Source organism: Phacochoerus africanus, chromosome 1 (genome assembly GCF_016906955.1).
Source record: "Phacochoerus africanus isolate WHEZ1 chromosome 1, ROS_Pafr_v1, whole genome shotgun sequence".
NCBI classification, from domain to species: Eukaryota; Metazoa; Chordata; class Mammalia; order Artiodactyla; family Suidae; genus Phacochoerus; species Phacochoerus africanus.
This window is the reverse complement of record NC_062544.1, coordinates 288,897,268-288,911,251: the sequence shown is the minus strand read 5'-3', so window position 1 is coordinate 288,911,251 and position 13,984 is coordinate 288,897,268. Positions and strand designations below refer to the sequence as shown.

The 13,984-nt window shown below is 52.3% G+C and overlaps 1 long non-coding RNA gene across 1 annotated transcript; it reads right to left on the bottom strand.

The window, feature by feature from the left end:
* Nucleotides 1-239: 239 nt before the first annotated feature.
* Nucleotides 240-3,179, bottom strand: LOC125113774 (uncharacterized). The gene is made up of 3 exons (XR_007131591.1): nt 2,557-3,179; nt 1,171-1,262; nt 240-431 (listed from the first exon to the last, which is right to left on the bottom strand). It is a non-coding gene; the product is annotated as an uncharacterized LOC125113774 (long non-coding RNA).
* Nucleotides 3,180-13,984: the final 10,805 nt, after the last annotated feature.

Sequence of the window (13,984 nt, the reverse complement as noted above, 5' to 3'; positions counted from 1 at the left end):
GGGGTGTAGAGAGAACACTGGGGTTTATCAATGTAACAAACTAGGCAGCTTGTGACCTTGGTCTTGGAGAAAAGAAACTATAAAGCGCACTTGAATGACGCCTAAACGAATTTCAACCAATGCAATTTTACCGACACAAATTCAAACTATATAAGATTTTTGATAAGGAAAATCAGAACAATATTTTAATAGATTTATTTGTATCTATATGCACATGTAAACTTGAAATTTTAATACTTAATGGATCTACTTATTTTAATGTTTATCGATGAAAGTTTCTGAACACACGCAATGGTAGAAGGGCCGTGGGCCCCGTGTGCATCACCCATACTCACCATGCATGAGCATTTGGCCGCAGTGGTTTCACTATCCTCACCTTTCCTTTTGCTGGAGTAACTTCCAAGGAAATCCCAAACGTCGTGTTATTTCACCTGCAAAAACATCCGTTGCATTTCAAACTAAAAAGGACATTTTCTTCCTTAACCGTAATGGCGTTTCCAACCTGTGAAGATTTACCGTCGTCTCTTACTATCGGCTTGTGCTCAGTTCAAGTTCACACTTTCCACACTGTCTGAACAGAAAATGCTACTTCACACTGGTTTTATGCCTGTCAGGACCCAGCATGGTCCACACACGGCATTTGTCGCTCTGCCTCGTCAGCGTGTCCTCACCACAGGCCTCAGCCCTCTCTCCCCACTTTGCGCGTGTGGCTGTCCCGTCCCTGACACTCCAGTTACCCAGTCATTCCCCCCACAGATCTCCCAGTTCCCATCCAGCTTCCTCGGGCTGCCGGTCATTTGTCGTCTCCAAGTCAGCTCTAGATGCTCCATTACATGCAGCGTGTTTTCTTTTCAAGAATGTTTAAATAACTAAATAGGGGTTTTGGGGTTTTTTTTTTTTTTTTTTTTTTCAGAATAAGCTAATGAAACTTGTGCAGACTAATTCTGTGTCACTTTGGCCAGGCAGGTGATGGCCAGATATTTAGTCAAACATTACCCTAGATTTTTCTGGGAGGGTCTCTTTTAGGTGTGATTAACATTTAAATCAGCAGGTGGAGCAAAGCAGATAATCCTACCCAGCCAGAAGGGCCTCATTCAATCTGTTAAAGACCTCAGACGAACAAACCTGACCCCGAGGAGAAAGAATTCAGACAGCGCACTGCCTCCAGACCTGAACTTCAACGTCGCCTCTTCCTGGGTCTCCAGCCTGCCAGTCTAACCGATTTTGGACGTGCCAGCCTCCACAGCCACACAAACCAGTTCCTGAAAACAGAGGGGAAGAGTGGCATTGCTGTGGCTGTGGTGGAGGCCAGCAGCTGTAGCTCTGATCCAACCCCCCTAGCCTGGGAACTGCCATGCGCCACAGGTGCGGCCCTAAAAAGCCAATAAAAAGGAGTTCCCGTCGTGGCGCAGTGGTTAACGAAGCTGACTAGGAACCATGAGATTGCGGGTTCGATCCCTAGCCTTGCTCAGTGGGTTAACGATCCGGCGTTGCCGTGAGCTGTGGTGTAGCTCGCAGACGCGGCTCGGATCCCGCATTGCTGTGGCTCTGGCGTAGGCTGGTGGCTATAGCTCCGATTCGACCCCTAGCCTGGGAACCTCCATATGCCGCGGGAGCGGCCCAAGAAAATGGCAAAAAGACGGAAAAAGCCAATAAAAAAAGGAAAAACAAAAAACAGAGGGAAGAGGAGGAGGAAGAGAGAGAACAGAGATAGAGAAGATGTGGATATAGACAGACAGACGCATATACACCCGCTTTGCCGTTTCCCTGCAGACCCTTGACAAATAAGGGACTTGTAAAAGGAAATTTAAGGGAGAATGTTTAAACAAATACAGCTTCCCCAAATAGGAAAAGGACAATACGAAACATCAAATCACTAAAAGTATTGCTAAAAGTGTTGAAGTTATGCTTGCCCCCACTTTTGGGGGTGAATTTGGGAGATGAACTTGTGTTCTCGGATGGAAAAGAGAGTAAATGGTTGAGCGTTGGGGCCATGTTTTCCTATTTATTTTATTAAAGGTCATTTAAGGAGTTTCCCCTGTGGCACAGTGGGTTAAGGCTCCAACTGCAACGGCTCAGGTTGCTGCGGAGGCAAGCGTTCAATCCCCAGCCCAGTGTAGCCAGTGAAAGGATCCAGGATTTCCACAGCTGCAGCCTGGATTCAATCCCTGGCCCAGGAACTTCCATATGCCACAAGTACGGCCATTAAAAAAAAATCATTTAATATTAATTTTGTTCTAGAACCTTAAAAACTAACACATTTACTCCTATTATAGCTTCTCTCAACCTCCACTTTTACATTTTTTTTAAGAGGTAACAATTTGTTCTTTAAAATTGCCGTGATGGTACCTGCTTCCAAAGTTGCAGTGAATGCTGGTGCTCATCACTCTGGCCATTTCCCCCCGCTCCCCCCCCCACCCCCGCCATCGTCACCATAATCTGCTTTGCTCTGGACCAGCAGAGCTCATGTGGAAGAGGAGGCACTCACTTCCAGTGAGTCCATAAAGTTGCATTTTCCTTTTTTGAAAATGGAACCCATTCCCAGGCCACACTTACTTTACTTCCAGCTGATGCGGCCCGTCTTCCCCCAAAGCTGGTTCTTTTCTTTCCCCAGAGGTACCAGCTCCAGCAGCATTAGTCACGGCCCTCTGGGTATGTGCAGTGGAGCAGAATAGCTCAAATGAGGTGCGTGCATTAGGGAGAAAGCAAGGACTTGAGAGCAATGCAGGGGCAGCCGGGGCCAGCCCAGCCCCACCACGTTTCCAGCCCACAAGGGGCCTCCGCCTAACACCCGAAATCACCAGCCACCACTCCAGCGCCTGTCACAACACATGGTCAGTCTGGTGCCTGCCTGGCAGCTGGGCGACCTTGGGGAAACCTCTTAACCTCTTCAAGCTCCGTTTATTAACCTATAAAAGAGGCATAATGTGACTTCCAGGCTCTGTGGGCACCCACGCTCATGAGTGTGAATGGAGCCAGCTAGCAAAGAGCTTAAAGGAGCTCAAGGGACACTGGACCATGGCTGGATGGCGTGCGTCTCCAGCCTTGCAGATTCCATGCATTTCCATATACCTGAGCCTCACTTTGTCCGTGTCACATGGGCTGTGGAGGTCAAGTCCACCTGAAAATGGGCGGCTACCAGAGTTCCCATTGTGGCTGAGCAGAAACGAACCCAACTAGTATCCATGAGGACACAGGTTTGACCCCTGGCCTCGATCAGTGGGTTAAAGATCCAGCGTTGCCGTGAGCTATGGTGTAAGTCACAGACACAGCTCAGATCCCAAGTTGCTGTGGCTGCGGTGTAGGCCCGTAGCTACAGCTCCAACTCGACCCCTAGGCTGGGAACTTCTGCATGCCATCATGAGTGCAGTCCTTAAAAGCAAAAAAAAAAAGGAAAGAAAGAAAATAGGCAGCTATCCCAATCTGGCTGTAGGGGATGAGAGTACCGGTTTTCACAGCACAATGCATCATATCCTGGTCAGTTTTCACCACATTGCAAAGCTGTGGACATGCGTCTTTGCCAGTATTTCTTGCATGAATAACTAACATCAATTTAAACTAGTTTTATCACATAACTTAGATATATACTAATGTGAACTACACATAAACCCAAAACGAACGTGTAAGTCGAATCCCAGCAAACCTCTGGTGCTCAGGCTGCAGCCAGCAGCCTGAGGGATGTTCCCACGACGCGCCGCGCAGCCTGGAGCAGGTCCTCCTCCCCTCGTCCTTCTCCAGGTCCAGTCCAGGCTCTCCTGGCCTTTGCACGGGGTCACTTTGTGTCCTCTTCTCGTTTCCGTGAAATCAGAGCCGCTCTTCTTGGCACCTGAGCAGTCGAGAACACAAACACACACCACACTGGTCACGCAGTGGGGTTCCGGGACGCCAGCCAGTCCCAGGGGGGCTTTCATCAACATTTCGTCAACATTTTGGGCCTTGACGGAGACCAGGTCACGTCTAACGTCCAGCGGGAGATCTGCAGACAAGGGGAAGGCAGCATCCAGCCCTAACCCACCCAGGCCCACCCAGGCCTTGCTGGGGGTCACCCCCGGCTGGGGGTCACAACTGTCCTCACGTCGACCCCCTCTCATGCCTGGGGAGGGGTGCCACCCAAGAACCTCCTCCCCCGCGCACGGCCAGCTTGCTCTTCTTGCAAGGCAGGGGAATGGACACAGGTTGCCAGCACCCAAGGCACAGCTTGAGGGGAAAGACTGACCCAGTTTCCTCCAGGTTCCAATTCACTGAAGGGACCTCGAGAGCCCCCAGCTCTGAGAAGCCGCCAAACACGCGAGGCAAAGGACCCCAGGCACCAGCGGGCTTCAGGAGGGCCACGCAGCGTGGAGGCCAGCTTCGGACCTGAGTGAGGCTGCCCTCCGGTGGTGGCAGGACAGAGGCTCTGATGACAGACAGAGGCTCCCATCCACCCAGAGGGCCAGTGTCCTGCGCCTTCCACATCCGCACTCCGCCTGCCCTGTTCAGACTCACACCTGCGTGGTGCTGGGCCCACCGTGGGGAAGGCGCTCCTGTCCTTGACGCCAGGTGAGATGCAACTCTGAGGACGCCTCGGCCCCACTGGGCTGAAAACCGCCCTCAGCTGCCTGCATCCCGCCCCTCTCGCTGTGGGTCAGGGTCCCACGCAGGTGAGCAGCCGTCTGGCCACACCCAGAGGACTCCCAGGGAGAACTGGCCGGGGTGCAGGCGCAACGCCAGCGGCAGGTCTTCTGCGCCCACACCAGGGGGGGGGGCAGCCCCTGCCGGGCGAGGTGAGCCCTTCGGGGTGATTTTCCTCCGAGACCTGCAGAGAGATGGTGGGGCTGGCGGCTCCCGCACTAGAGTTTCATCTGAGTTCACGCGGCTGCACGCGCATTTATCGCTCCCCGCTGTGCTGCTGCCCCTGACAGCTGAAGTCCAGAGAAAGGAGCCCCGAGCCCTGTCTGGACCCCTGGGGCAGGGCGAGAGCATGTTTTGTAGAGAGCCAGCCAAGTGCGCCTCTCATGAGGCCTTCCTGTCACAATGTTGAGATCGCTTCATGGCCCCTGGGGTCAGACACTCACAGCTGTCCGCTCGAGGATGTGAAGGACTGGGATGGCAGAACGACACAGCAGGGCCCCGGGCCGAACGTCGCCTTAACCCGAGGCTCACCGGGGCCGTGGCAGCCCTGGCCCCACCTGGGCCCCCAGGACTGCGCCTGCTTCTCCCACACGCCGGACCACGTCACCTCCCTGGGCTGCTGCCTGGGACCCTCACAGCGGGTTTGTTCTCTAAAGACGCCCATGAAAAAAGTACCAAAATGGCACCATAAGCGCAGCCCTTGGTGGATGGGTGACGGAAGATTTGCTGCCAGGGGCTCTCTGGGAACTGAGCTCTGCAGAGCCAAGGGGGCCGTGAAAGGCGTCACCACAGCCCGTGAGACTCTGCCCGGGATGGGCTGCTTCCCACGCCAGGGCCAAGGTCACGCACTGACACGCACACAGCCACCCACAGACACACAGATTCCAGTCTTCACGAGAACCTGCCCAGACTCAGCCCGGACCAGAGACACGCAGCACGCTGCCCCTCCGGAAACAGCCCTCCGCTGTCTCGGGCCTCAGACCCAGCGGAAGAAGGCAGCGGGCGGTACCCGGGGGCGCATTTGCGGTTACAATGTGGCGAGGAAAGGTGCCCGTCTCTGCAACAACGCACTTGTTCTACAGGTGACATGAGGGTTGCCCATGCCCTGGGCACAGAGAGAGGCAGCCTGCAGCCTCCTGGGACTGGGCAGGGCAGGACCCAACAGCGCGGAGGGTTCGAAGCGGGCAGTGTGGCTGCGGTCACGTGGGATGGCTGAAGCCCTGCTCCCCGATATGTATATCAATCACAAAGAAACAGCTGTGGTTTCACTTATTTTCTCTATTGTTTCCTACTTCACTGATTTCTCCTTTGATATTTATTATTTATTCAACTTACTTTGGGTTTAATCCGCTCCTTCAGTTTCTTCAGGTAAAAGCTGAGATTCTTAATTTGAGAATTCTCTTCTTTTCTAACACAGACTCTTTTATTGTGGTAGAATGTACGTAAAATAAAATATACCATTTAACCATTTTTTAGTGTATGGTTCTGTGGCACTAAGTATTATATAGGCTCCTTTTTTTTTTCTTTTTTTTTTCTTTTTTTTGTCTTTTTATGGCCACACCTGTGGCATATGGAAGTTCCCAGGCTAGGGGTCAAATTGGAGCTGCAGCTGCGGCCTGCACCACAGCCTCAGCAACACCAGATCCCAGGCATATCTGCAACATACACCACAGCTCATGGCAACACTGGATCCTTCAACCCACTGAGCAAGGCCAGGGATCGAACCCTCGTCCTCCTTGATAATAGCTGGGTTCATTACCGCTGCACCACATTAATATAGACTTTTAATGGTATATAGACTTTGGTATAAATGGGAGCTCCTATAATATAGACTTTTAATGGTATAAATTTCCCTTAAGTATTACTTTAGCTTCATCTCCCAAATTTTGGTATGCTATATTTTCATTTTCTTTCAGTTCAAAAGAGATTCTAACTTCCCACTCTTTGAGGCATGGATTATCTAGAAATGTTTTCTACTTTCCAAATATTTGTTCCTTTTCTAGATATCTTTCTGTTATTATCTTTCTAAACTAATTTCTGCTTTCATTTTTATCTGTAGCTTCTTCCTGCTTTAAACTTCTTCAACTGATTGTTGCTTCATTTATCTTTATTCTCTTTCTTGTTTTCCTAAGCTGATGGTTGCTTCACTTATTTGCATTCTCTTTTATTTTATCATGTCATTGTCTTTCATTTTATGTGATCTCACCTGCTTTTCCACAAGGGCTCCAAAACGATTCAATGGGGAGAATAGTCTTTCCAACAGATGGTGCTAGGACAACCAGGATCCCTGAGTAGAAGAACGAAGCTGTGTACCTTCCTTACGCCTTTCACCATACACAAAAATCAACTCAAAATGGGTCCTAAATGTAAGAACTAAAATTATAAATGCTTAGAAGAAAATACAGGAGTAAATCTTCATGACCTCGGGTTAGACAAAGCCTTCTTAGTTATGACACCAATGACACAAGTGACAAAAGAAAAATAAATAAATCGGATATCATCACAATTAAAAACATTTGTGCCACAAAGTGAAAAACAACTCTACAGAATGGAAAAAAATATTTATAAATAACGTATCTGATAAGGGACTTGCATCCAGAATATATAAAGAACTCTTACCATTAGCAAAGGATCTGAATAGACATTTCTCCAAGGAAGATGCAGAAGTGGTCCAAAAACACATGAATAGACACCCAACATCATTAGTCATTTGAGAAAGGCAAGGCAAAACCACAACGAGCTGTTACTTCACACCTACACGGGTGTCTACAATAACACTTATTTAAGAAGACAAAACAAGGGCTGCAAGGATGTGGAGAAATGCAAGTCTTCCTCCGCTGCTGAGAGGATATAAAATGGTGCAGCCACCTTGGAAATTAATTTGACAGTTCCTCAAAACCTACACATACAGTTACCATATGACCAGCAATTTCACCCCCAGGAAGCTACCCAAGTGATATGAAAATATTTGCACAAAAATTTGTACATGAATATGTTTAACATCATTATTCATAATAACAGCCAAAAAGTGGGGGCACCCTCATGTTCCTCGCAGATGAGGGAATAAACAAACGGGGACCATCGTCCTGCCGTAAAAAAAATGAAGTTTGATATGTGCTACAATTGTCGGGTGGGATAGGACAGGACTCAGCCCCGGGGATTCAAAGCAGACCATGTATGGTCACCCCACACAGGAGGCCTGCGATCAAACGGTGGGGACACATGCAGGTACCAGAGGGAGGCTCCCCGGAGCACCTCCCGATGAACTTGTTCCCTCCAGGAACCAGTCAGAGGATCCAAACACGCCCCCCATGCAGAGATCAGAACAACACACAGCCCTTCCACGCCCATGGCCGGCGGGCGGAGCGGTGGGGGGGGGGGACATCTGTGGGCCTGGGGCCAGAGAATAAGGGCCTGTGATGTGGGGATCTACGGCCGTCCCTACCCAGGGCGGCCCGCGCTCTCTGAGCGCCTACATAGAACTCGCTGGACACGGCTACCCGACTCAAGATTGCGACCTCGGGGGCAGCCAGCAGGAACGGCTGGCGAAAGGAGCCCCGTCGGAGCGGCCACACTGCGGTGTTGGTTCCGGGGGAAAGTCCCTCCGACCCAGAACCGGTCCCTCCAAGGTGCCAGCTCCTGCCTGGAGAGACCACCGGCCTCCCGCCCTGCGCTGGGAAGCCCGCTGGCTCTGGCCCGGAGCCGCTGCAGCGCTTCTCGGCCGCACGTCCTAACCCTGCTGCATGCAGGCAAGGACCGAGGGGGACCGCGCAGAGCAGACGAACCTGACTCAATGTGATCTTGAAAACATTGCACTAGATGAAAGAATCCAGTCACAAACTACCACATATTGTAGGATTCCATTGATATGAAATGTCCCAAATAGGCAAATCCATAGAGTTAGAAATATTCTAAAATTAGATTGTGATGATGGCTGCACAATTCTCTGAATGTAGGGTGAGTGAAAATGCTGCTGCTGCATCAGTAAAGAAAGGATGTCACAGCCTCAGCCACTGCAGCCCAGCCGCCAAGAGTGAGCCCTGAGGGACTCAGGAGGGGAGAGCACAGAATGTGGGCCCCGCAGCCGGGGCGCACACAGCCCGGGCGCACAGCAAAGGAAGGACCTCAGTGGGCCCAGACTCTTGCATCTTCCCAGGCACAGAAAAGCACTAGATCCCTTAACTTGAAATGTTGGGTTTTCCTTAACCAACAGTAATCGTTCCATGTCCCACCACCTGGGCTTCGTGGCTGGCTCCTCCCTGGCCTTTCGGGGCCCCTCAGAGCCCAAGTCCTCAAGTCCTCAGAACGCCCACCAAGTAACACAGGATCCTCAACTTGCAGGCTGTGCTGTTTTCCGACAGTAGTGACATTCTAAGTGGGTAAAGTGTATGATATGTAAATTAAAACCTGCTTTAAAAAAGCATATGTGAAACAGTCACAGAGTTTGCTTTAAAACAAGTTTGGCTGACGCCTCAGGCACTTTTTGTGCCGCTGCTCTTGCCACTGCGTCTAGTCCTGTGTCTGCAACCACAGTGTGTCTTTCCATAACCAAGCAGGACCCTGAGGCCTTCCCAGGGTGGCCCCAACTCAGGCCTCCACCTGCCTTATTATCTATAGTCAAAGAATCAATTTAATTGGAGAAGTGAGAAAATACAGAGAAAAAGGAAAACAGGCAAGCAAGACAAAATAAGTACAGTTTAGCCATTCAGCAAAGTCGAGGACCTTTAGTTCTCCCTCAAGGACCACAGACAACATTCGGAGCCGTGTCCTTGGAGCTGTTCTGCGGGTGCTGAAGCCCCACTGGGTGGAAGGCGTTAACTGTATGCTGCCCACAAGCTCGCAGACCCCCGACCAGAGGGGACCGCAAGGTTGATGGCGCTGTGACTCGCAGACCCCCGACCAGAGGGGACCTCAAGGTTGATGGCGCTGTGACTTGCAGTGACCTCCGCGCCTACCAGTGGGGAAAATGTCCGGGCGCTGACCATGCCCCGCTCCTCCAACAATACCCGACTCCTCACTACCCCTCCAGGAGGGCACGGGCCTTGGGGCACTAACCTGTGTGTCCCCTCTGCCTGGCAATTAAAGCTACTTCTTCTGTTTCCTCCAGCTCTGTCTCTGCTTTCTCTTTGGCATCAGTGCACAGAGGCAGCCGAGATTTTGGCAACACTATCTGGCATAAGAATCGATTAGGCTCTTGCACTTCCTTGCTTTTGTTTGCTCTGTCTGGTTTCATTTTTGGCTACTTGGCCTCGGCCTACTCACATTGTTCTCTGTTGCTCCCGTAACAAGCACAGTTTTTTCCTCGACAAACATTCCCCTAGGACCTGCCAGGAGGCAGGCACTGGGGTAAAACGAGATGAGAGACACGAGCTTGCCTTGGGGGACCTACACGGAGAAAAGGAAAATCAGCAAACAGCTAAATGCACCTGTGTCACACACTGGGGAGAAGGCAACAGCGCGGTGACCGAGCGCCACATGCGGACAGGGCACAGAGAAAGCGTCTGGGGAGGGAACGTTTGAGCAGAGAGTCAGGCGGAGGGGGCCCTTCGGGTCTGAGCAATGTCACCCGTGCGGTTTGCTGGCTCTAGAATCAGGTCCACCCTCATTGCCCGTGGGGGTCAGGTGCCCGTCTGGTTTTGCTTTGCATTTATTTGCAGGAGATGCCTGTCAATGAAAAATGAATCGGTTGATCTTAGAAAGACATGGTGGAACACAACTCAAGTCAAATTTGAGGGTTATACGCTGGGAAGACCACCTCGCAAAGTTCTGTTCTGGCCATCAGAAGTCCAGGCACAGTTACACAAGTTTCTTGAGACAGAGGGCTCTGCTGGCCACCCTCTGAGAGTTACTCCCAGACCAGCAGCCTCTGTCACCCTTGGGGTAAACATCAGGACCTTTCCCGTCGCAGCTGTCCCCGACCCGCCATTTGTTGGGGTTTGCTCTCCAGAGGGAGGTTGCTTATTTTCTCTGTGGACACAGAGCACAGCCGTCATCTCAGAGCGAGGTGGGAAGGAGCTGGGCTTCGGAGAGTGGGGGCTGGGCACTGTGGGGCCAGGGGGCAGGGGGGGGTCCCAGCCCTGCTGGGGGTCCCAGCGCCATGAGGCTCCAGCACTGAGGCCTCCCTGCAGAGTAACCTCCTGTCACTCCCGACTCTGCTGCAGAGAAGCCCAGCTGGAGGACCGGGCAGAGGGGCTGCAGGCCCTGCCCACGGGGGCTGGGGGGAGGCTGGGAAGCAGCCTCCTCAGAGCCAGGGAGACACCCTCCCAAGGCGCCAGTCGTTTGCGCCCGCTCCTCTCCGTTCAGACACGACCCGGGTGGTGGGGAGGAGAGGTGAGGAGAGGGGACCTCCGATCCCTGCTCACCGCCCACGAGGTCCTCGCCATCCAGTGCGGTCCTGCTCCTGACCTCTGCCCTCTCCTTGAACTTCCTCCCCAAGACCTGCCCCCCGACTGTCTGTAGACACCGGCCTCTCGCGTCACTGGACAGAGACCCCAGGGCGGCCTGCCCGTGGCCCTGGCTTCCTGCAGGCCCTCGTCACGGGGACCCACCGTCCAGCTCCAAGCTCAGGAAGCGTCTGCTGTCCCTTTGGAGGGTCCGCAGATTACACAAACATGCTCTGGCTTCCACCCCGTTACTGAGGCTGGTCCAAATGCCACCGCGACTTCGGAACCCCTGGCAGGTCCGCCCGCCACTTGGCCTTGGGTGGTTTGAAGAAGGTCACCAACCAGGCAGGACTGCTGCAGAGCCTCCAGGGGCCACACCCACGGCCCTCATTCAGCGTCCACAGACGCCCTACTGCACACCAGCCTCCCGCAGAGGGCTCTTCCCACTCACGCCCCAAGAAGAGCCCCGTCCTGTGGCTCAGGTCTGGATGTTCCCCCAGGTGGACGGCCCACCAGACCATCTGCGTGGTGTCTCCCAGAGGCTGCGGGAGGCAGGGGCTCTGTGTCCTGAGACCCATACTCCGCCGTGGCCAATACCAGGGAAGTGCCCAGGAGCTCAGGATCGGACACAGAGGCCAGGAGACAGGGCAGGGTGGGGGAGGGGGTAGGTCAGTAGAAAGTCGCCACACGGAAGCACAGGCGTCAAGAACGGAAAACCAAGAAGACCGAGACTCGTGTGGAGCCCAGTGAGTCGTTTCCAACAAATGCGTAAGAGAACCTAATACATAGAAGAGAGAAACTAGGGCAGAAACAACATGCAAAGCAAGAATGACTCAGAATTTTCTTTTCTTTTCTTTTCTTTTCTTTTTTCTTTTTTTTTTTGTCTTTTTGCCTTCTCTTGGGTCGCTCCCTCGGCATATGGAGGTTCCCAGGCTAGGGGTCGAATCGGAGCTGTAGCTGCCAGCCTACACCAGAGCCACAGCAACGCGGGATCCGAGCTGCGTCTGTGACCTACACCACAGCTCACGGCAACACCGGATCCTTAACCCACTGAGTGAGGCCAGGGATCGAATCTGCAAGCTCATGGTTCCTAGTCAGATTCGTTGACCACTGCGCCACGATGGGAACTCCTCAGAATTTTCTAAGACTGACAAGCAACATCAACCCACAGATTCAAGAAGCTCCTTGAAAATGTAATAAAACTGCTGACATCCAAAGAGTAGACATTAACGGCAGGAGGAGGAGAGTCACGGACGCTGGGTTCTACCGCAAAAAAGCTGCTGCGCTGCAAACCGAACCACCCTTCAGGCAAAAGGAAGACTGACCACCAGCGGCAACTCGGGGGCCCACAGGCCAGGGAGCTGCTTCTTGGGTTTCAGAGCAGCAGGATGCCCCAGCCCAGGGCCTGGCGGTAGAACCATGGAGCCCTCGCAGAGAGCTGCTCGGGTGGCCTGAGCACAAGGGTCACTGCCACCCCAGTGGGCCAGAGGGCAGAGCGTCAGACCAAAGAGGACTTTGTCCACCACGGGAACTGGTGGAACGGCCTTGCTAGGTCCGGACCTGCCTGGAGCCACACCCTCTCATTCCTTCCAAGTACCCCTTTCAGAACGGGCGTGGCTGGCCTATGCCTCTCCTCTCCCTGCGTTTTAGAAGCACATAATTTGCGTGGTTCCGTAGGTCAGAGCTAAAGAGGAATTTTGCTTCTGGATGAATCTGCCTCGAGTCTCACTATATCTGGTTTTGATGATATTTAGATGAGACTGAAATTTAGAGTAGAGGCTGGAATGAGTGGAATTTTGGGGCTGCTGGGATGGAATGAACGTATTCTGCATGTGAGAAGGGCATGGATTTGGGAGGCCAGGGGGCAGAATGCTATGGACTAAACCACATCCCTCCAAATTCATATGTTGAAGGCGTCTTTGCTTGAGCTGCTGTTACAGAACATCACAGACGGGTGGCTTGTAAACAACAGAAACGGTCATCTCACATTCTGGAGGCTGCAAGTCCATGATCAAAGCACCAGAAGATTCAGGGTCTGGTGTGGGCCCACTTCCTGGCTCAGTCTTCCTGCTGTGTCCTCTCATGGAGGGAGGGACCCAGGGAGCTCTCAGGGGCCTCTTTTATGGGCACTCATCTCATTCATGGGGCTCCATCCTCGTGACCTCATCCCCTCCTAGAAGTCTCACTTCCAAATACCATCGCACTGGGGATTAGATTCCAACATGCGAATGTGTGGGGAGACAAACATTCGCTGTATGGCACAGCCCCCACCTGACTTATTTGGAGATGGGGCTTCAAGGAAGGAACAAAGGTTAAATAAGATCACAAGGGTGGAGCCCTGACCCAGTGGATTAGTGACCTTACGAGGAGCCGCCTGAGCGCCCGCTGTGAGGACACACCCAGAAGGCGGTCAGCTGCGAGCCAAGAAGAGGGCCCTCGCCAGGAAGCAAACCGGCGGGATCTTGGTCCTGGGCTTCCCTTGCTGAAGCCACTTCGCCCACAGAGTTTTGTCTTGACGGCCCAACCTGACCGGGTCAGTGTTTACATCCTCCCTCTCAGCAGCTGATGGAAGCGGCAGACAAAGCACCAGGCCAGACCCAACTCTCTGGACAAGACAAACGACACACTTAGAGCTTTGTGTTCAACGACAGTAGACGCACTCGCCTTTCAATACGGCATGAATGCAACTGGCATTGTTGTGTCAACAGTCGACAAATTTCAAAAGACTGCAATCACACGAGTTCATTCTCTGACCGCAGTGAAATTAAGACAGAGAGCAATAAGGAAAGACAACGAGAAAAGAGTACCTTCTGAAAGTAAGCCACACACTTCAAATAATCCACGGCACAAGAGAAGAAACCGTAACAGAAGTTAGAAACATCTGGAACTGCATGACGCTGAAAATACATCATAATACGGTGTTGCAGCTAAAGCCGCTCTAGAGGAAAATTCAGGTTTTGATGCATGTATTAGAAAAGGAAAAAGGTTGA